We start from the raw sequence: 24,109 nt of genomic DNA, 5'->3' as shown, positions 1-24,109 counted from the left end.
TAGATGCAGCTGAAGCAACTCCCTCGAGATTAAATCCAACTCCTTACGAGACTGCTGTATCCTCTCTGTCAATAACGTCTTGCTTGTACGACGATAGATTCGCATAGCTTTTGGTGTTCTGAAGGTATGCTTAAACATAACAAAATTTGGTAGTGTATCGTGGTCCCGGCATCTTAGGAGAAAAGTGAGAGAGGAAATAAGACACACCTTCTTGCGTCGTAATCTACTAAATTTAGACATTGATCGAAAAATATCCTCCCCATAGAGGTTTCTAATATTATCAATTAGACTTTCACGGCCCGTGTAACTATTCATGAGGTATATTTTTGGGCTTATGCCGTGTAATTAATTATAAAACACACTCAACGCGTTTCGAAAGGAACCTTGCTTTTCTTCATCAGGAGACAACAGAGAAAGGAAACGACGCATAACAGGTTGCTAGGAGAAAGCAACAAGGAACTTGAATTGGTGCCCTAAGATGTAAACGGGACGCCATTTTAGCTCCAGCTAGAGACACCGAATGGAAACAGTAAAGCATTACTCTCTAATGGTTCTGATAATAGGTAGCCATGATTCACTGAGGTTGTAGCCTGTATCGCGGTTGACATTATCTGGGTGTTTACGTATTTCAACCGCCTCCCTGATAATTCTTGGGAGATATTGCTTTATACGGGCAAGAACATCCACTTCTTGGAACAAGACATCATAACCAGGTGTTACGGCATGATCAGCAACAGCTGATTTATCAGGTTGCCAGCTAATTAATATGACGACATTAAAATTGTAAGCCGTATTACTTGGAGTTCTTGTTCGAGTTAATTGTCTCTTATATCAGACAACTCGGTTGGTCTACATGGCTGAGTGAACTCCGTTCTAGCCGCCAATTAGGATTAAAATTCTTGAATGATCCGGGAATCGAAGTTAGGGCCTCTGGGTAAGAGGCAAACACGCTACCCTACGGCCCTGACTAGGGAATGCTAATCGAGAAAGTAGAAATGGGTTATATCAGAAGGATGTGGTTTAGGAATATTTCATAATAATAATTAGGTGCCATTTGAGCTAACTGTGCGTCAATTTTGACACTGTTCTACTCTATCAGAAGGCAGAGAACGCGGAACGCCTTTCTATGATCGAGTTTTAATTTTTTTGGATAAACACTGAATTTGTTATGAGAGATCTTCAACATGCCGATATCGTACGACATGTAGTGCCGAATGGACATTTTCCCGCCTTTCTTCCGGATTTGACCTCGATATCTTAGCTTCTGCAGCCGATACTCTACCGGTCATCCACAGAGCTGGACTGAAAGATGAATTAAATTGACAAAGAAATTTACAGAGGTAAATGGTCCTGGAGTTTATACAGAAGGCCACTTACACTTCTCATGTCGAAATCCACCTTGAAATTCCAGTGGCGGAGCAATGTAAATAAATAAATAAATAAATAAATAAATAAATAAATAAATAAATAAATAAATAAATAAATAAATAAATAAATAAATAAATAAATAAATAAATAAATAAATAAATAAATAAATAAATAAATAAATAAATAAATAAATAAATAAATAAATAAATAAATAAATAAATAAATAAATAAATAAATAAATAAATAAATAAATAAATAAATAAATAAATAAATAAATAAATAAATAAATAAATAAATAAATAAATAAATAAATAAATAAATAAATAAATAAATAAATAAATAAATAAATAAATAAATAAATAAATAAATAAATAAATAAATAAATAAATAAATAAATAAATAAATAAATAAATAAATAAATAAATAAATAAATAAATAAATAAATAAATAAATAAATAAATAAATAAATAAATAAATAAATAAATAAATAAATAAATAAATAAATAAATAAATAAATAAATAAATAAATAAATAAATAAATAAATAAATAAATAAATAAATAAATAAATAAATAAATAAATAAATAAATAAATAAATAAATAAATAAATAAATAAATAAATAAATAAATAAATAAATAATAAATAAATAAATAAATAAATAAATAAATAAATAAATAAATAAATAAATAAATAAATAAATAAATAAATAAATAAATAAATAAATAAATAAATAAATAAATAAATAAATAAATAAATAAATAAATAAATAAATAAATAAATAAATAAATAAATAAATAAATAAATAAATAAATAAATAAATAAATAAATAAATAAATAAATAAATAAATAAATAAATAAATAAATAAATAAATAAATAAATAAATAAATAAATAAATAAATAAATAAATAAATAAATAAATAAATAAATAAATAAATAAATAAATAAATAAATAAATAAATAAATAAATAAATAAATAAATAAATAAATAAATAAATAAATAAATAAATAAATAAATAAATAAATAAATAAATAAATAAATAAATAAATAAATAAATAAATAAATAAATAAATAAATAAATAAATAAATAAATAAATAAATAAATAAATAAATAAATAAATAAATAAATAAATAAATAAATAAATAAATAAATAAATAAATAAATAAATAAATAAATAAATAAATAAATAAATAAATAAATAAATAAATAAATAAATAAATAAATAAATAAATAAATAAATAAATAAATAAATAAATAAATAAATAAATAAATAAATAAATAAATAAATAAATAAATAAATAAATAAATAAATAAATAAATAAATAAATAAATAAATAAATAAATAAATAAATAAATAAATAAAATGCTGCTGATTTTAACTGTAAGCGCGAAACCACTCGTTTAAAATTCAGACAAATAACAATTCAACCTTTTGGCTTGACAGGACGCCCCTGACTGCTTACCAGGTCACATGGGGGTAGAGAGAGAGGTGCAGAGAGCGGTCATGCCATGCAAAGCTGGGTGCAAAGAAGTGAGCGAGCTATGTTGTAATAAAGATGAGCTGTTTGCTGGCATTGAATTAATATTATTACAGAAATACAGTGATTATAATACAGGTTGTGAGGGTAGTTTAGAAATATACAGGGAAGTCGCAAACTATCCCAGTGATTGTGAGCGAGATATGTTAAATCCCGTTAATATAATTGAGTTCGTACTGAGTTATTTCAACGAAAAAATTTTTTCTGCCATAGGAAACATTAACACAGAAGAGGAAGAAATGTTTCAATATATGATATCATTGACTGAAAGTCCGACTCGTTGGTTGAATGGTCAGCGTACTGGCCTTCGTTTCAGAGGGTCCCAGGTTCGATTCCCGGCCGGATCGGGAATTTTAACCTTCATTCGTTAATACCAGTGGTTCGGGGGCTGGATGTTGGTGCTGTCCCCAACATCTCTGCAACTCACACACCACACATAACACTATACTCTACCACAATAACACGCAGTTACCTATACATGGCAGATGCCGCCCATCCTCATTGGAAGGTCTGCCTTACAAGGGCTGCACTCGGCTAGAAATAGCCACACGAAATTAAATTGACAGAAAATAATTATACAGGTAATAGCCGAATTGAGAGGACAGATCTCGAGGTACATGACGAAGACCATGAATATAAGTCCAGTAATACTGATCACGAAGGCAATTGTGTGTCCGCAGATGACGTTGTGAGTTGGAATGCGAGTTCCAAGCTGGAATGCCTGGAATGCGGTGGAACAAGTCAGTTGTCCTGCATATCCTCAAGCTCCAGTTATGTTGCAAGTCCGGTAAAACGTTTTCGTTCCGTTTCCTACAATTTGCTTTACGTCGCGCAGACACAGATAGCTCTTATGGTGACGATGGGACAGGAAAGAGCTAGCAGTGGGAAGGAATCGACCGTGGTCTTGATTAAGGTACAGCCCCAGCACTTTTCTGGTGTGAAAATGGGAAACCATGAAAAACCATCTTCAGTGCTGCGGGTAAAATGCATATGAACATCAGTAATGAATATAAGGCAATGATTCTATTATTTTTACAATTTGGTTTAGGATGGTGAAGTACAGTGGGAAGGCATGCCTTTGCTGGCGAGATGTAGTGTTTACAGTGCACGATGTCTTCTGGTATGGGCTATATCAAATTTGTTACTTTCATTGACCTGTCTCAGTCTCATCCTTGGCTTTGATAATATGAAAGTGGAGGTATGAGTGATGCTAGTAATACCATTCCTTATGCAGCCAGTCCCTGTTATGAATGGTGTGAAAATATCGCTCATAGGGTTGGTTGGTGTATACATTTCAGTGGGCTTGGCAGACTGATGTGTAATAGAACTGCTGGCTCGGTGAGGAAAGCAACGGGAAACTACCCCACACCTCATTTCCCTAGTACGCCTCTTCAGTGACGCCTAGGCTATTTATGACAGCTGTTGGCGGAGCTGCAGAGGATCAAACCAGCCTTCGGGCTGAATACCCAACATACACATACAGTGGGAAGGCAGGGATAAAGTGGCTTCATAGAGTAATAAGATTAGAATGGAGTGTTGGTGAGGTACCTTCATATTGGACAAGAGCAGTAAATGCACCTATCTATAAGCAAGGGAACAGGAAGGATTGCAACAACCATCGAGGTATCTCATTGATTAGTATACCCGGCACCGAGCTCGATAGCTGCAGTCGCTTAAGTGCGGCCAGTATCCAGTATTCTGGAGATAGTGGGTTCGAACCCCACTGTCGGCAGCCCTGAAAATGGTTTTCCGCGGTTTCCCATTTTCACACCAGGCGAATGCTGGGGCTGTACCTTAATTAAGGCCACGGCCGCTTCCTTCCCACTCCTAGCCTTTCCTGTCCCATCGTCGCCGTAATACCTATCTGTGTTCGTGCGACGTAAAGCAAAAAAAAAAAAAAAGAAAAAGAAAAAATAAGTATACCAGGCAAAGTATTCACTGGCATCTTAGAAGGGAGGGTGCGATCGATGATTGAGAGGAAGTTGGATGAAAACCAGTGCGGTTTCAGACCACAGAGAGGCTGTCAGGACCAGATTTTCAGTATGCTCCAGGTAATTGAAAAATGCTATGTGAGGAATAGGCAGTTATGTTTATATTTCGTAGATCTACAGAAAGCATATGGCAGGGTACCGAGGGAAAATATGTTTGGCATCCTGGGGTACCATTGGATTAAAGGTGGAATAGCAAAAAAAAATCATCTCCGTACAGGCCATGAAGGCCCTTGGAGGGGTGGAATTTAAAAGCTTTCCACTATCCGTAACCTCGGCACTTGGTGGGGTAGGGTGGTTAGCTCTACGCCCGGCCGCCTTTGCCCCTTATTTTTGGTGCAGGTTGAGTGAACCTCAGAGCCATGTGCCCATCTGAAAGTGTCAATCTCGTTTCTTACATTTTTGACTTCCTGACGGGGAATCGACCCACGTACTTCCGGGCGAACCGAGGACAACTTTACCGCCTCGGACAGGCAGTCTCTATAGTATTTAGGATGGATTATTAAAATCAATCAAAGACATCTATGTTGACAATTGGGCTTCAGTGAGAATTGATGGTAGAATGAGTTCTTGGTTCAGGGTAATTACAGGGGTTAGACAAGGCTGTAATCTTTCACCTTTGTTGTTCGTAGTTTACATGGATCATCTGCTGAAAGGTATGAAGTGGCAGGGAGGGATTCAGTTAGGTGGAAATGTAGTAAGCAGTCAGGCCTATGCTGACGACTTCGTCTTAATTGTGCCGAAAGCCTGCAGTCTAATATCCTGGAACTTGAAAATAGGTGCAATGAGTATGGTATGAAAATTAGCCTTTCGAAGATTAAATTGATGTCAGTAGGTAAGAAATCCAAGATAACTGAATGCCAATTTGGTGATAAAAACCTGCGGCAGGTAGATAATATCAGATATTTAGGATGTGTGTTCTTCCAGTATGGTAATATAGTGAGATTAAATCAAGGTGCAGTAAAGCTAATGCAATGAGCTCACAGTTGTGATCAACAGTATTCTGTAAGAAAGAAGTCAGCTCCCGGGCGAAACTATCTTTACATCGGTCCATTTTCAGTCCAACTTTGCCTTACGGGAGTGAAAGCTGGATGGACTCAGGATATCTTATTCATAAGTTAAAAGTAACAGACATGAAAGTAGCGAGAATGACAGGTGGGAACAATGACAGGAGGGTACTCGGAATGAGATAAAGTCTAAGTTAGGATTAATTTCAATGGATGAAGCTGTACGCATAAACCGGCTTCGGTTGTGGGGTCATGTGAGGCGAATTGAGGAGGATAGGTTACCTAGGAGAACCGTGGACTCTGTTATGGAGGGTAAGAGAAGTAGAGGGAAACAAAAATAACGATGGTTAGACTCAGTTTCTAACGATTTAAAGATAAAAGGTATAGATCTAAATGAGGCCACAGCACTAGTTGCAAATAGAGGATTGTGGCGACGTTTAGTAAATTCACAGAGGCTTGCAGACTGATCGCTGAAAGGCATAACCGTTTATAATTATGATGTATATATGTATGTATGTTTTGTTTACGTTGCACATACACAGATAGGTCTTATGACGACGATATGAAAGGAAAGAGGGGGAAGGAATCGGCCGTGGCCTTAAGTAAGGTACAGCCTCAGCATTTGCCTGGTGTGAAAATGGGAAACCACGGAAAACCATCTTCAGGACTGCGACAGTGGGGTTCGAACCCACTATATTCGGATGCAAGCTCACAGCTGCGCGCTCCTAACAGCACGGCCAACTCGCCCTGTGCCCCAGGGTGAAGGAGGTGGCAAGAAGCGACGTTCGTTGTCACATGTTCACAGAAATTTTCGTATGGTGTCATCAGACTTACAAATTTATTTGAAGAAGAAACAGTTTTCCATGCCGCTCAGTCATCTATAACGTAAAAGCATAATGTACAAGAAACTGTACTCTCGCTTTGTGTGAGTGATGAAGACTTACGACAGTGGGTCTTAGCAATTTCGCTAGAACTCCATACCGAAAATACACATTTCTGTGCATCACATGCTTGAAGTAGTCGATTCAAGAAAAGACGTAAAATCTGGAGCAGGAAAATTACCAAACTCTTATCCCATTTCCATGCTCACGTTATGCAATAAGATAAGACTACAAAGCAAGTTCTTGAAACTTAGAGGGAGCAACTTATTCACTACACTCCCTCCATTTACAACACACCAAAGGTAATTTGAGCAGGAAATGCGATCAAAATGGACTCTTGCATATTGTTGGAAAAATCACATTTAAATAGTAATGTTATTGGTTTTACGTCCCACGGTTTTCGGAGACGCCGAGATGCCTGAATTTTGATCCCGCAGGAGCTTTTTTAACATGCCAGTAAATCTACCAGCACGAGGCTCACGTATTAGAGCACCTTCAAATACCCCCGGACTGAGCCAGGATCGAACTCTTCAACTTGAGTTCAGAAGACCAGCGCTCTACAGTTTGAGCTACTCAGTCCGGCAAAGCACATTTACATAGTAAACCAATCAGTTAGTGCGTTGACATATTTGTACACTATAATGTCCACAGTCAGCGTGGACGGATCGGTTTCAGGAACCGACAAGAACGTCTGGCCCAATAGTTACTATTATTAAAGCTGATAGTATTATTGCCAACAAATCAGGAAAAATGATAAAGTTCTGGACGGCATGTAGCGATACGACGTCTCGAAAATTTTCCTCCAGGCAAGACCATGGATTTGCTTCAGACTCCTCCTTGTACTACGGGGAAAATGCTACCACTAGATGCGTTTTTCCGTCAGTGGAAATCTCTTTATCTCCGCCTAAAATAAATAATATCTTCAGACGAGAACATTCATGAAGAGGTTTTGAACAGACTGCATACTGAAATTACAGTCTTTTATATACTATCGGTTTCTAGCCCCAAAATTCCGGTATACGATAAAATATTCCTGATCAGCAAGCAGATATACAACAAACCGATCTTTTGAGTTCGTAGTGCCTGAGAAATTGCCTGGAAACAAAGGAAAACGGCGAGAAGAACAGTGTGACGATAAAGCTATTGAATTTTGTGTATGGTACAGATAAATACGTGCTTTCACTACTCAATTAATAGTAGTTACTTCTGCTTTTTAAAATCACTGTTTTAAATCATACTGTGATAGGCAGACAAAATATGTAATTCCGCGTCGGATCTTCCTGCACAGAGCATTAGAACTCCGTGCTTCACTCCACTTGAAGCAGGGATATCCATCTGCCTAGCATACCGAGTTTTCGTTGTGGGATTCCGGCTTCGATTTCAGGGCCTTGCAGTTTAAAGTAGCAGGTGATATTTTGGATACGACCTCCTTTTGATACATCGCTTCTGCCAGAGGTGTTTCAGGGTAGGTTTCGGTATGAGAAATGTTATTTATTTATTTATTTATTTATTGACTTCAGCAGTGGCGAAGTTAGGGCTCATGGCCCTCTCTTACACTTAACCACATAATTAATTTATATATAATACATATATAAAAGAAATGTACTATTCTATCATAAAATCAAAGATAAACTAAAAATTACAGATTTGGACAACATATAATGAAGAAAAAGCAGAGTTCGACAAATAAAATAGAATAAAATTCGGAGCGTAAAGACAATGAGAAAGAGAGAAAGTCATAATGAAAAAGTAAGATACAAACTGAAAAGTAACACAATAAGTAATAAAGTAAATGGAAATATAAGTATGGCCATAAAAGTGATCTATGTACATGAGTAAGAAGCTAAATATTATGCACATTAGCCTATAATAATAATAATAATAATAATAATAATAATAATAATAATAATAATAATAATAATAATAATAATAATAATAATAATAATAATAACCAGAATCACACAACTTATCATACGTCATCATACACACGAAACAATCAGCGGTATTCAACAGGTTATCTCTACATGCATTCTTAAATTTTGATATTGAGTTTGAGTTCCTGACAGCAGCTGGGAGAGAATTCCAAAGTCGTGACCCAGCCACAACGAAGGATCTGTTATATATTGAAGAGCGGTTTACGGGAATAGCGAGGGAAGTGCCAGATCTAGTGTTACAATTATGGAATGAGGACAATAAATGGAATTTTGAAGAGATGTATTTGGGTAGATTTTCCTTATGAGTTCGATATATCAACGTAAGTACGTGGAATTTCCGTCGCCTCTCGGGTTTCAGCCAGGAAAGAAATGTGTAGCTAGGGGTTATATGAGCATCGTAACTCAAGTTAAAAACAAATCGAAGACCAGAGTTCAATGCTCGTTGAAATTTCATAGTTTGTTCACGGGTCGCATCAATGAGGACAATGTCGCAGTAGTCAAGTGTTGGTAGCATCAAAGTTTGGAGTAGTTTTATCTTTACCGTACGTCTTGTGGCAAAATGTCCTTATGTCGTTTCAGAGGGTGCAGCGTCGTGTACATCTTTCTACATGTATTTCTTACGTGTGCAGACCAGTCAAGAGTTTCAGTCAGGGTCATACCTAGGTTCTTCACTTCCTTACTGAACGGGATTACGGTGGCATTTATTGTCACCGGAGGAATAGCATAATTTTTATACATGCCGTCTTACTAATAAACGGTGTATAACTTTTATACAAGGTTTATACACCGTATATGTGAGATTCGTTACTAATAAACCGCGTATAAGCCTCCTGTGTATACATCTGTTATAGTTATTCATTGAATTGCTTATACAGACCAGGACCCTTGTATAACCGCTGTATAGCAGCGAGTAGCGGAAAAAGAAACAAGTGAGCAGTTTATTTTCGTGGTATTTATTGTCTACAGTAATATAATCGTGGTAAAATATTCAACTTATCCATTTACCGTCTTACTAATAAACGGTGTATAACTTTTATACAAGGTTTATACACCGTTTACGCGAAATTCGTTACTAATAAACCGTGTATAAGCCTCCTGTGTATACATCTGTTATAGTTATTCACTGAATTGCTTATACAGTCCAGGACCCTAGTATAAGCGCTGTATAGCAGCGTGTAGCGGAAAAAAAGAAACGAGCGAGCAGTTTATTTTCGTGGTATTTATTGTCGACAGTAATATAATCGTTGTAAAATATTCGACTTATCCATTTAACATTGAACACACGTTGAAAGAATGACGATAACGTTGATGATCTTCACGATATTTTAAACATAGAAGACATACGGTACCGTACACCATTCAGAGGTTATGGAAGCTAGACATCTTCGTAAAGTAAAACACTTTAAGGAGACGGAATGACAATGAATAACTATAAAAGAAATGATGGTTGGGCGTATTTTTGTGTAAAAATATGTTACAGCTTAATAGACCTTTGATATTGCGAGTTTATTATACACTATCTGCCCCTACAAAGATCTTTCTTAATTGAGTACCTACCGTATACAAGGGGACATATTCCTCGAGATAAAAAGTGGCATAACTTGAAAACCATACGTAATATGATTTCGATACTTTGTAGTTGAATACGTAGAAATGTGATGTATAAATGCCTAATAGAAACTTTTTTGATCTAACCTTTCGTTTAGCTACAAAACAGGTTTTCCTTTCCCCTGAAAAGTAAGGATTTTGGAATGTGTACCCTTTTCAACTCGCCGGTTCAATTACAATTGCTTACGTTTTCCGAACTACCCCAGTTAGGAGCTTTTGATATTTTCTTAAGGTTTTCCATTTCTTTTTTAGCGTCCATTACACAAGCAAGCTGAAGAAATGTTGATATCAATATAAGTCAATTTCCAGCTGTCTCACGGAATGACAATGAATACGGTAACTATAAAAGAAATTATGGTTGGGCGTATGTTTGTGTAGTAAGGTGTTACTGCTTAATAGACTTTAAATTGCGAGTTTATTATACATTATCTGCCTCTACAAAGATCTTAGATCTTTCTCAAAGTTGAGTATAAAAAGGGACATATTCCTTGACATAAAAAATGGTATAACTTGAAAACCGTACGTAATATGATTTCCATACTTTGTAGTTGAATACGTAGAAATGTGATGTATAAATGCCTAATAGAAACTTTTTTGATCTAACTTTTCGTTTAGCTACAAAACAGGTTTTCCTTTCTCCTGAAAAGTAAGGATTTTGGAATGTGTACCCTTTCCAACTCGCCGATTCAATTGCAATTGCTTACGTTTTCCGAACTACCGCAGTTAGGAGCTTTTGATATTTTCTTAAGCTTTTCCATTTCTTTTTTTAGCGTCCATTACACAAGCAAGCTGAAGAAATGGTGATATCAATATAAGTCAATTTCCAGCTGTCTCACGGAATGACAATGAATAACTATAAAAGAAATTATGGTTGGGCGTATGTTTGTGTAATAAGGTGTTACTGCTTAATAGACTTTAAATTGCGAGTTTATTATACATTATCTGCCTCTACAAAGATCTCAGATCTTTCTCAAATCTGAGTATAAAAAGGGACATATTCCTTGACATAAAAAAATGGTATAACTTGAAAACCGTACGTAATATGATTTCCATACTTTGTAGTTGAATACGTACAAATGTGATGTATAAATGCCTAATAGAAACTTTTTTGATCTAACCTTTCGTTTAGCTACAAAACAGGTTTTCCTTTCTCCTGAAAAGGAAGGATTTTGGAATGTGTACCCTTTTCAACCCGCCGATTGAATTACAATTGCTTACGTTTTCCATACTATCCCAGTTAAGAGCTATTGATCTTTTCTTAAGCCATTCCATTTCTTTTTTTGGCGATCATTACACAAGCAAGCTGAAGAAATGTTGATATCAATATAAGCGAATTTCCAACTGTCTCACTTAGTGCTGCCACTGCCTTTTCGATATGCCGTGCTACTGTGCGACTTTCCGGAAAGTTTTGCTCGTAGATAACCAGCAGAAGCGATCATAAAGGCGGTGAACGTGCGAAATACGTCAGTGAACTACAGGAAGAGATTCCTACTCCTTGGAACGAGTGTATACGTGCTGTGTAGTAATACAATGCGTATACCTCGTTTATTAGTAAGAAAAATGTAAAACGCTTATACAGGGTTTATTCACTGTATAACTAAACAAGAGTTAAACAACGGTATAAGGACTTTTTATTAGTAAGACCCTTAGCATAGAACACACATTGAAAGAATGGAAGATAACGTGGATGATATTCACGGTATTTTAAACATAGAAGACATACACCATTCAGAGGTTATGGAGGTTAGACATCTTCGTAAAGTAAAACACTTTAAAGAGACGGAATGAAAATGAATGACTATAAAAGAAATTATGGTTGGGCGTATTTTTGTGTAATAATGTGTTACTGCTTAATAGACTTTTGAAATTGCGAGTTTATTATACATTATCTGCCTCTACAAAGATCTTTATCAAATTTGAGTACCCTAAAAAGGGACATATTCCTCGACATAGAAAATGGTATAACTTGAAAACCGTACGTTATATGATTTCCATACTTTGTAGTTGAATACGCAGACATATGATGTATAAATGCCTAATAGAAACTTTTTTGATCAAACCTTTCTTTTAAGCTACAAAACAGTTTTTCCTTTCTCCTGAAAAGTAAGGATTTTGGAATGTATACCTTTTTCAACTCGCCGATTCAATTACAATTGCTTACGTTTTCCTCCGTACTATCCCAGATAGGAGCTTTTGATCTTTTCTTAAGCTTTTCCATTTCTTTTTTGGCGTTCATTACACAAGCAAGCTGAAGAAATGTTGATATTAATATAAGCCCATTTCCACGGTCTCACGGAATGACAATGAATAACGATAAAAATGATGGTTGGGCGTATTTTTGTGTAATAATGTGTTACTGCTTAATAGAATTTTGAAATTGCGAGTTTACTGTATTATACTTTATCTGCCTGTACAAAGATCTTTCTCAAATTTGAGTATAAAAAGGGATATGTTCCTCGACATAAAAATGGTATAACTTGAAAACCGTACGTAATATGATTTCCAAACTTTGTACTTGAATACGCAGAAATATGATGTATAAATGACTAATAGAAAACTTTTTTGATCAAACCTTTCTTTTAGCTACAAAACAAGTTTTCCTTTCTCCTTAAAAGTAAGGATTTCGGAATGTATACCTTTTTCAACTCGCCGATTCAATTACAATTGCTTACGTTTTCCGTACTATGCCAGTTAAGAGCTATTGATCTTTTCTTAAGCTTTTCCATTTCTTTTTGGCGTTCATTACACAAGCAAGCTGAAGAAATGTTGATATCAGTATAAGCCAATTTCCAGCTGTCTCACTTTGTGTTGCCACTGCCTTTTCGATATGCCGTGCTACTGCGCGACTTTCCGGAAAGTTTTGTATGTAGATAACCAGAAGAAGCGATCGTATAGGCGGAGAAGTGCGAGAAACGCCAGTGAACTGCAGGAAGAGATTCCTACGCCTTGGAACGAGTGTATACGTGCTGTATAGTAATGCAAAGCTTATACTACGTTTATTAGTAAGGAAAATATAAAACGCTTATACAGGGTTTATTCACTGTATAACTACACAAACAACTGTATAAGGACTTTTTATTAGTAAGACGGATGATGTTTAATACTTTCTGAGAACCGATAATGATTGTTTGAGTGTCTTTGGGGTTGAGGAGAAGAGAGTTCTCACTGGCGTACACACTGAGTTGTTGGAGGTCGGAGTTAATATCTCTTATTTCATTCGATATATCATTTATATTAAAATGGCAGTAAATTTGGAGGTCGTCCGCAAAGAGGTGATATCTATTATACTTTATTTTAGAGATATCATTTATATAGAGGACAAACAAAAGGGGACCAAGGACAGAACCTTGGAGGGTTCCTGCCTTCCGGAGTCACCACTGAGATGCAGTATCTTGTACTGTAACACGTTGCATACGATATGTAAGATATGCGGTGAAAAATTTTAAAGCAACATTACCGAAAAACGATTTGAGCTTCATCAGCAATGTCTGGATATTTATCGTGTCAAAAGCACTGCTGAAGTCAAGGAGTGTGAGTATTGTCAGTTGTCTTTCGTTCATTGCTTGTCTGATGTCCTCAGTTACTTTGAGTAAGGCAGTGGCTGTGCTATGACCCTTTTTGAAGCCAGATTGCAGCGGGTCAAGAAGAGAGTGAGCCTGAAGGTATTCCAGTATTTGCGCATGTACCAACCGTTCTAACGCTTTGAAGGGGGCAGGGAGAATCGAAATGGGACGGTAATCGGATAGGAGTTTCGAACCTGGGTTTCTAGGAAGTGGAATTACATTGGCGTACTTCCAAATTGTCGGTAATGTGCCGTTTTTGAGACAGTAATTAAAATATGGGGGAGAATGGGTAGAATAGCGCCAATAATATTGTGTATGAAAGTAATAGGAATTTCATCGACACGGCTAGCTTTGGATTTAATAGAATACAAGACTTTCTTAACTTCATTAGTGCTGAGGATACGAAAGGCAAGGCAGGGGCGATTTTTGTGGGACAGGTGCTGGGATGTTATTTACGCGTGGTCTGTTAAGCGGATTAGACTGCGCTCTCTCTTCCGTGAAATACTCATTTAAATCGTCGAGTGGAATGTCAGGTACCTGAAGCTGTTCATGTGTTTTTTCTATGCCCATGGCTCGGAGATGCCTCCAGGCACTAGCTGTATTTAGGTTACTTACTGATTCGCGAACATATTTAAATTTAAGATTACGGATGATTTGTATAGTTTTATTCCTAATTATTCTATACTGTTCATAGTCATTTGGGTCCTGAGTACGTTTGTAATGTCGGTAAAGAGCATCACGTTGAGACATCATATTTTTAACTGCAGAGGTTAGCCATGGATTAGGTTTGCAGGATATCCTGATCTGTCTTTTCGGTGCATTTTTGTTGTATAGGTTGTGTATTAACAAATTAAATGTATTTAATTTTTCATCAATGTCTGTCAGATTTAAAATGCTATTCCACGGAAGATTGTAATCATCGTGTCTTAATTCATAGATGTTAATATCTTTCATATTCCTGCACGTTATATATCTAGGTTTTTATTTTGGAACGCGAAGTGAGTACGAAAGAAATATAAGATCGTGGGTGGACACGGCCGGTACTGATATTTGTCCGTGAGTTACCACTTTCTGAGGGTTGTTTGTTACTTTGAGATCTATTAAGGTGTGGTAAATGTTGTTGGCAGTACGTACATGGTTAGTAGGGTCAGAGGTAAGGATAGTCAAGTCACATGAGGAAAACAAGTCTTCTTGTTTCTTAGTATCGTATTTCTTCGTAAGTAGATTTGCATTGAAGTCCCCTAATATAATGATATGTTGATAGGCTGGTAGCAAGTTAAGTAGGTGCGTTTCAAACTCGGTCAAGTAAGATACTTTAGGGGGTCGGTAAACCACTCCAATAAGTATTTTCTGTCCACTAGCAACTACTTCAACGAACATAAACTCCGTCCTCGGCAATTCACTGGTCGATGAGGTACAAATGACACGGCACTTCAAGTCATCTCTACAGTAGAGAGCGATACCTCCACCCCTCTTATTTGTACGATCATGGCGGTGGAGGTTATAGCCGTCAAGGCGAACCATGTTGTTTGGAACTGATGGCGATAACCAGCTTTCACTAATACCTATCAAATGGACGCTATTCTTGTTAAATATAGCTTGAATTTCGTCAGTGTGTATGGGCAAACTTAGGCCGTTCAAGTGACAACACTGGAGAGTATGAGGATATAGTGAAAGTTCTTGTTTCAAAAGGTTACCGGCATCTATGTTCTGTGAAGGAGTGAGGGGTGTGCTATTCTTAGAGAGGTCATTGTCATGAGGAAATACTGTAGCTACCTGACTAACGGGCATACTTTAACTGAGACAAAAAAATCTTACCTGGATTTCCTGAAGAAATGGACTGCCGGCTGGTTAAGGCACCACACACACACACAATCACACACGTAAACCTAATAATAATAATAATAATAATAATAATAATAATAATAATAATAATAATAATAATAATAATAATAATAATAACAACAACAACAACAACATCTAGTGGGCACATCACAATGGTCATATCACTCCGATAAGCCACCTAACTGGCTCATATGTAAGTTCAGTTCATTAGGTGAGCTAATGTGGAGCTTTTTCCCGTCTTCCAAATGAAAGATAATGCGGCCGTCCTGCGTCGAAACTCGCCGCATACCCCAGAAGTCCCGAGCTTTACGCAGTACTTCTTTCCTTGTGGACGTCAGAGATTCGGTTATTAATAATTTGGTACATTTAAGAGCTCGCTTGGTGGGCCAGATGCGGTCTCTTTCATGGTACCTGAAGAATTTAATGATGATCGGCCTATTACCTGCTGACACCACCTCAGCTGCTGTCCTCTTCATACGGCCCAGTCTATGACATCGATCTGTACTGTCTGTAGACAATTCGATGTTCAGACTGTTTTTTAACGTAGCCAGCGCCACAGCGTACGTGTCCTCGTTGGGGGTCTCACAGACACCATGAAGGAGTAGGCAGTTCCTTTTGCTATATTGCTCTGCCTTGTCAATCAGGATGTCTTGCTGGTCGATACGTTCCTGTAGATGGCTTACCTCCTTCTCCATTTCACGTAATTCCTCTGAAATTATTTTCCGAAAGTCCTGGAACTCTGAAGCGAGGCCGGTTAGTGTGTCGCCTGGGTTGGCAGCACTGGTCGTGCCAGCAGTCATGGCTTCCTCCAAGCGTGCTTGGAATTCTGCCATTCGCTTCTCGAACTTCGAAAGACGTTCATTTACGGCCTTCAGCGTCATACTATTTCACGGCTATTGGAGTTCACACTTACATAAAGCACTAGCACACCCACGAATATTAAAATAATTATTATCTGGCTGATAAGGCAGGTGAATTGCGGAGCACGTTTACTCACGTCCTTTGTCAGTAAGTTATACAACAAGTTATTAGGTTGATTACTGGGGAAGAGGTGTCGGAGTATAGAATTACCAACTCTATCGCTCTTGGGTTCGATGTTGGTAAGGGTCTGTTTTTCGCAATTCTAGAGAACTTCGAGGCCTATTTGGAGGTAGCTTTCTCTTACTTTGTTTTTAATGTCTCAAATTAGTTCTACAGCCTTTGATGGCGAGACCTAGTGTTTGTAATGCACTGTCTTATGGTATGAGCTAGAGCAGTTTTTTCAGTATTCGGGAGATAGTGGGTTCGCACCCCACTGTCGGCAGCCCTGAAGATGGTTTTCCGTGGTTTCCCATTTTCACACCAGGCAAATGCTGGGGCTGTACCTTAAATAAGGCGACGGCGACTTCCTTCCCACTTCTAGGCCTTTTCTGTCCCATCGTCGCCATAAGACTTAACTGTGTCGATGCGGCGTAAAGCAACTTGCAAACAAAGAGCAGTTTTGCTACTTTTATTGATCTGTCTCAGTCTTATCCTTGGCTTTGACAATATGGAAGTGGCTGAGGTATGAGCGATGTAATGCTATTCATCTGCTACGATTGATGTGTAAATGTTCCTGATAGGGTCGGTTGGTGCATGGATTTCAGTGGGTTTGGCAGATTGACATGTAATAACAACGTCTGGCTCAGTGAGGAAAGCAACGAAAAACTACCTCGCTCCTCATTTCCTTAGTACTCCTCTTCAGTGATGCCTATGACAGCTAATGGTGAAGCTGTTGAGGATCCAACCAGCTTTCGGTCTGAGGGCTGAACAACGAACATTAGTTCTATCTGATATTGCGGAGTCTGAATGAGGGCATCTGAGTTATTGCGATAGGTGCGTGGGGCTTAAAACTTGGTACTATCCCATCATTTGCATGGCATCAGTGTGGAAATCATCTCGCTTGGGTAGCCACTAATGGCTACAACCTCTGCACTGCTTAACTTCTCAGTTCATGTGAAGAACGTATGTTGACGTACTCTGCCGCAAAGGTAACTGTATTTCAACCAAATCTTTTAGCTATTCGTATGTTTTTGCGTGAAATTTTAATGGGAAAGGCATCGCTTGCTTTGTACAAATGATAAGATAATAGAGAAAGGTAGGCCTATGGGTAGATGTCTCGCGAATATCATTGTCATTGTATTTAGGAGTTGGTTCAGCAGCTTGATTGGCTCAGATTCTATTACTGCCTCTACTAAGGACTTAAGTATGGTTTGATAAGTTAGGAACGAGAACAGAACTGAAGATAATAGTGGGTTAAAATCAAAGCGCCTATCCAAGAAGTGATTTTCCGTTATTTTCCACGACATTTCAGGTCAGAATTGCTTCTAACGCATCGGGTTTTAGTGAATAAAAATGATCATCAGAGAAAGGTAATATTACAGTTTACAGCTGTATATACAAAAGCATCTTTCTCTCTGTACCTTTCGAAAATTAACCTGATATTTGGATTTCATACCAGATGGAAGAGATCGAATGCAAGAAAGATGAAACTTCACAAGCTCATAAAGATGCAGGAAACGAGTACTTCACGACGAACCGCTGATAGGGGGAGGCTGTCAACCCACGTGCCTCAGAATCTCAACAACAACTTGAGGGGTTGACAGAAAAGTAATCATGTGCATGTTAAATGGTAGTTCAGTCAACGACGAGTACAACTAGTCATTTATAAAACTGAAATGCCATCTGCCTGTCTGTCTGCCTCCCGAAACAAAATCACGTCAAAACCTCATGACAGAATATCATGAGATTTAGCACAAATATTCTCTTAGGAGATTGTCACATGATTACATATTACTTCAAAATATTAACCTGAAAACACATTATTTGGAAATTTATTGCAAAGTCGCTTGCTAGCTTAAAAATTAGAGGTATCTGATTGTTTCTTGCCCAATCACATCAAAACTACTGGACCAGCTGGGCTACAATATGTCAAGAGTCCGAGGCGTATATTTATTTAGTAACATTTCAACGTTTCAGACTATGTAGGTATGCACTGAACTTGCAAATATTTTATCCATTAAAGACCAAAACCTAAAATAATGGATAAACGCTTAGTCCTATCACAAAGCAAAGCTCACCCTGTGTACATGAAATACAATTTAAAATAAAACGGTTGTATATTTTTTTTTTGCTATGGGCTTTACGTCGCACCGACACAGATAGGTCTTATGGCGACGATGGGATAGGAAAGGCCTAGGAGTTGGAAGGAAGCGGCCGTGGCCTTAATAAAGGTACAGCCCCAGCATTTGCCTGGTGTGAAAATGGGAAACCACGGAAAACCATTTTCAGGGCTGCCGATAGTGGGATTCGAACCTACTATCTCCCGGATGCAAGCTCACAGCAAAACGGTTGTATAAAGCATCTTCGTAACTCTAATGATCAGGATTCGAACGGCGGCTGTGTTGGTGAAAAGCGAGTGACAACGCCAATCGGCTACCACGCCCCTAAAAAGGAATTGCAATTCTTTTAGAATATTGTACTTACATTGTCGATTTTAATGTGGGTTGATCATTTATTACATTTTTCATTAATATTTTTTACTTTAGATGGATTATGTAGGATTAGCTTTGGTAACCTTCCTGGTGAGAGCAACTAGTGATTCTGAATAGGAATGAAGCACAAGGATGAATTTTGTAACAGAATATGGTTTAATGTGTCAAGTTTTGCTTTTTAGCAATCTGAAAAATGTCATTTTCCCTATATAACAATCGCAGTAAGGAGGAAATTAAATACTAAGAAGTTTTACACAATTCTAGATGTGCATTATTTATCTAGAAATAACATATTGTTAAAATATTATTAATTCGTTAACATTATTCATTAGACAGTCTGTAGATATTTGAACACTTTTTTGGCCAGAAAATTTAATTATTCTGTACTAAACTTGGTGTATGTTAATATGATATTACCACGGTTTGATTTATTTAGGTGATCTTAAGGGCGGTGAAGTTGTTTACCCTTGCTCTGTACATATCTAGGGAATTCATGAGAGAAAGAGGGAGGATTGACATGTATGGCAAGGAATTGGTGAGAATTTTCCAATGAGAGCTTATAAATAGAGTAATCCATATCGGAGAACTATATAGAATTTAGAAAAGTCGTATTGAGAAATTCGTAGCGATTCTAAAGTTAAGAATGACTCAAGTAACACTTCAAACCACCTCTAAATGAGAATTAGAGATCAATGGTAATATGGTATGGACAATCCTCTGACCTCCAAAAATTCTCTGATTGAGACAATTCCTCCTGGCTCCTTCAATCAGGAACCGATTGCAGGTTGTGGACTAAGCAAGGAACCCTTCTCATCTCCATAGGTGAGCTCTAAATTTACTAGTCAAGATAACGTGATACTAACGCTGAAACTGCGAGGGAAGCGGCTGTGAGCCGTGGCCATAAACGAATTTGAAGTTGAGAAAAACACGAAAAGTTTAATCTAGAATGTTCGAACCACAACTATGAGTTTCTTAATGAGGTTGACTGAACCCCATTATATTATATCTCTACTTCTAGGATTTAAAACATCTCTGACAATTCAAGTCAACCAGATAGAAGAGTAGTTATAATTTCTATACCATGCAGGCGGTTTCTGGACAGAAACGCGGTGATTATCGTTGTTAAAATGTAAAGGAATGCTAGATATTATTATAATTCTTCTTGGCCATTTCCCAGTTATTTGGAGTAGGCATTACAAGTGAACTAAGCCCAGTTTTGTGGCCAAATTAATTTCCTGACGCAAATTCTACGTCGAGGGATGTACTCAATATTGAGAATTTCTGCGGTGGATGGTAGTGTGATGAAGAACGGTATCACCTGCCTGTCGTAAGAGGGGACTAAAGGCCCCAGGGGCTCTTAACTCAATAACGTGGATTGGTGACCACGGGGTCCTCAGCTGAGTCCTGGGATTGCTACCACTTACTTGTTCTAGACACCTCTCTTTCGTTCCTCCTATCTGGAATACCATGACTAACACTTGTTCCCTTCCGATTCCGACAGTATTGTCTGGCTCCATGGCTAAATGGTTAGCATGCTGGCCTTTGGTCACAGGGTCCCGGGTTTGATTCCCAGCAGGGTCAGGAATTTTAACCATAATTAGTTAATTCCGCTGGCACGGGGGCTGGGTGTATGTGTCCTCTTACTCATTTCATCCACATTACAACGCGGAGGTCGCCTACGGGAGTCAAATCAAAAGACCTGAATCTGGCGAGCTGAACTTGACGTTGGGCACTCCCGGCACTAAAAGCCATACGCCATTTCATTTTTTCCGAAAGTATTAGATTTCTGACACCCAGAGTGTATTTAATTTTTTTCGCCATTCATGAATCTTCCCTTTTTTTGTCGGTATATTAATTATTGAAGAACCGATCTTGTTTCGTTATTTCCCGCTGTGGGTGGACCAATAGAATACATCAATTGTATCCCCTGCCTGTCTTAAAAAGGCGAATAAGAGGGAGAACAGAGACTCTCGACTTGGGAGCGTGGGCTGGCTACCTCGGTTCCCCTAGGTGAGTCTGGGATTGTTTCCACTTACTCGTGCCAGTCTTCTCACTTTTAGTGTTCTTATCCGACCTTCCTTGGTGAATTCTTGTTCTTTTCTGACACCGACCGTATTAGGTTTACGTGACCTACGGAGCATCTCACGGCCCTTCGTGGCCCTCCACTTTCTTTTGCCATACTTTCCTTTTCACTTTCGAAGTGTTGGACCTCTTCGAAGTTTCCTTCTGATTGGTGTTAATAGAAGATGGGTTGTCGAGTTTTACTTCCTCTTAAAGCAGGGCCTCTTAAACGCCCAAAATCTCACGCGTGCAAACTGAGGCGCAGAGTTTCTGTGCACATTGCATCGGTCCCACTCGGCTCGGCTCGGACCAACGCTTCGTGTCTGGGGTATTCGGATTGGATTTGTAGCGCTACGTAGCAAGTGAGGAAGAGGGAGACAGGCGGAGCGAGCGAGACAGGCGTGGGGAAGGAGACAGACACCGCTATTGCTCCAGATCGAGAAGAAGAAGAAGAAGAAGAAGAAGAAGAAAGAGCTTGACCATCAACTCGACGAACTTACTGTGTGTTTTTGTGTGATGAGGGCCTGCAATTCTGTGGTGTCTTTCATGGTTCATAATTTAGTAATTAATGTGGACAAAGTTTGGAAAGGATTGCTCATAGTTTTGAAAATGTTACATAGTAACTGAAGTGGAAAACATGGGAATCCATTTCAGAAAAAACCGATGGGTGCCATGTGACCCATTTCTCTTTCGAATCTATGTATATATGCTACATATTTACACCTCAAGCGACTCGTTTAGTAAAAGAAAGCGTATAGCATACTTTTGTTAACTGATAATAAGTAAGAAAGAAGTAAGTATAAATAACCACCTAATCGATACTTTATTAATGCCTCAGGAAAAATTGAATAAAATTAAAACTTACAGGACATGTTTCGACCACTTAGTGGTCCTCTTCAGCTGTATAAATAAAGAACTACCGGGCGAGTTGGCCGTGCGCGTAGAGGCGCGCGGCTGTGAGCTTGCATCCGGGAGATAGTAGGTTCGAATCCCACTATCGGCAGCCCTGAAAATGGTTTTCCGTGGTTTCCCATTTTCACACCAGGCAAATGCTGGGGCTGTACCTTAATTAAGGCCACGGCCGCTTCCTTCCAACTCCTAGGCCTTTCCCATCCCATCGTCGCCATAAGACCTATCTGTGTCGGTGCGACGTAAAGCCCCTAGCAAAAAAAAAAATAAAGAACTGAAAAGAAAAACATTATGGCAATAAGCACAAATAAAAGTTCTTTGGAGACTCCTTTGATAAAAATGGAGGTCATCAGAATAGGTCATCTTGCCTCTCGTTCTTGTTTGGAAAAGATGTTTATTCTGCGCTGTCTAGAGGGTCTGTCTTTGAGTGCGACCTGGTGAAGTAACGATGTGATACAGTTTGACAGTTCATGGAAAGCTCTGGAGAGAAGGGAAGTAGAGTTTTATCGTCATCTAAAATAACATGTGAGGGAGGAGGGAGATTGGGCTGTGCTTCTGCGATGTCGTGTTTGATTATATCTCTTGTTCGTCTAGTCGTTTCATGTCTACCCATTCTAAATATTTGCTAATATTCTCATATAAGATGTTTTTATGCTCGTTGTTTTCGTTGAGATTCTCTTCACCGTTTTCCAATTTATCAAGAACGATGTGGATGTTTTCCAGGTTGTTCATAAGATTACCTTTATTAATCATACATATAATTTGAAGGTCCTGTTTTATATTGGTGAATTTGTGGTTGGACTCTTTCATATGGGATCCCATGGCAGAGAATCTTTTGTATCTTTCAGCATTGACGTGTTCTTGATATCTAATTGAGAAGTTCCTTCCAGATTGTCCCACGTAAGTTTTTTTACATTGAGCACAAGTCAGCTTATAAATACCCGATTCCTGGAATTCGTCATCTTTAAGTTTATTAGCTTTATTATGACTAAAGAATCTATGTTTCGTGTTGTTGTTTGTAGAGAAGGCTACCTTGGTATTGTGTTTCTTGAATAAGTTGGTGATTTCGTAAATCTTCGGGTTATTAAAGGTGAATTTTACATATCCTTTTTCTTTTTCTGAATGCTGTTTAAGTTTAATTTGTTGTTGGTATTTGCATTTAGTGATGATTTTATTGATGAATTTCAAACTGAAACCATTATGTAGAGCCTGTTGACGAATGAAAGAAAGTTCCTTTTTTCTGTCTGTTTCTGTTAGCGGAATTTCAAAGGCTCTGTTGACGAAACTATAATAAGCTGATTTCTTTTGCGAGATGGGATGTAAAGAATCACTTTTGATTGTAGTTGGGGTAAAAGTGGGTTTCCTGTATATTTTAAATTGGAAATGGTTGTCTTTACGATATGTTTGGATATCCAGAAAATTGAGTATGCCTTTCTCTTCTTCTTCAGCTGTAAATTTTATGTTTGGGTCTAAATTATTCAAAGTATTAAGGATACTGTGACTATCATTTATTTCCTTGTTAATTATGGCATAGGTATCATCAACATATCGAAGCCAGAGATCGAGTCCTTTAATGTGACCTACTATCTGAGTGTGTTCCAAAAAGTCGAGGTAAATGTTAGCTAAAATTCCAGAAGCCGGCGCTCAATGTAAAAAAAACTTACGTGTGACAATCTGGAAGGAACTTCTCAATTAGATATCAAGAACACGTCAATGCTGAAAGATACAAAAGATTCTCTGCCATGGGTAGACATGAAACAGACTAGACGAACAAGAGATATAATCAAACACGACATCGCAGAAGCACAGCCCAATCTCCCTCCTCCCTCACATGTTATTTTAGATGACGATAAAACTCTACTTCCCTTCTCTCCAGAGCTTTCCATGAACTGTCA

The 24,109-nt window shown here is 37.7% G+C and overlaps 1 protein-coding gene across 1 annotated transcript in view; it reads right to left on the bottom strand.

Moving 5' to 3' along the window:
* LOC136858200 (uncharacterized) overlaps nt 1-24,109 on the bottom strand; it is a 490,315-nt gene that overhangs the window by 91,089 nt on the left and 375,117 nt on the right. The window lies entirely within an intron of this gene.

Source organism: Anabrus simplex, chromosome 1 (genome assembly GCF_040414725.1).
Source record: "Anabrus simplex isolate iqAnaSimp1 chromosome 1, ASM4041472v1, whole genome shotgun sequence".
Lineage (NCBI taxonomy): Eukaryota > Metazoa > Arthropoda > Insecta > Orthoptera > Tettigoniidae > Anabrus > Anabrus simplex.
The sequence above is the reverse complement of the archived record's forward strand: the minus strand, read 5'-3'. Positions and strand labels throughout refer to the sequence as shown.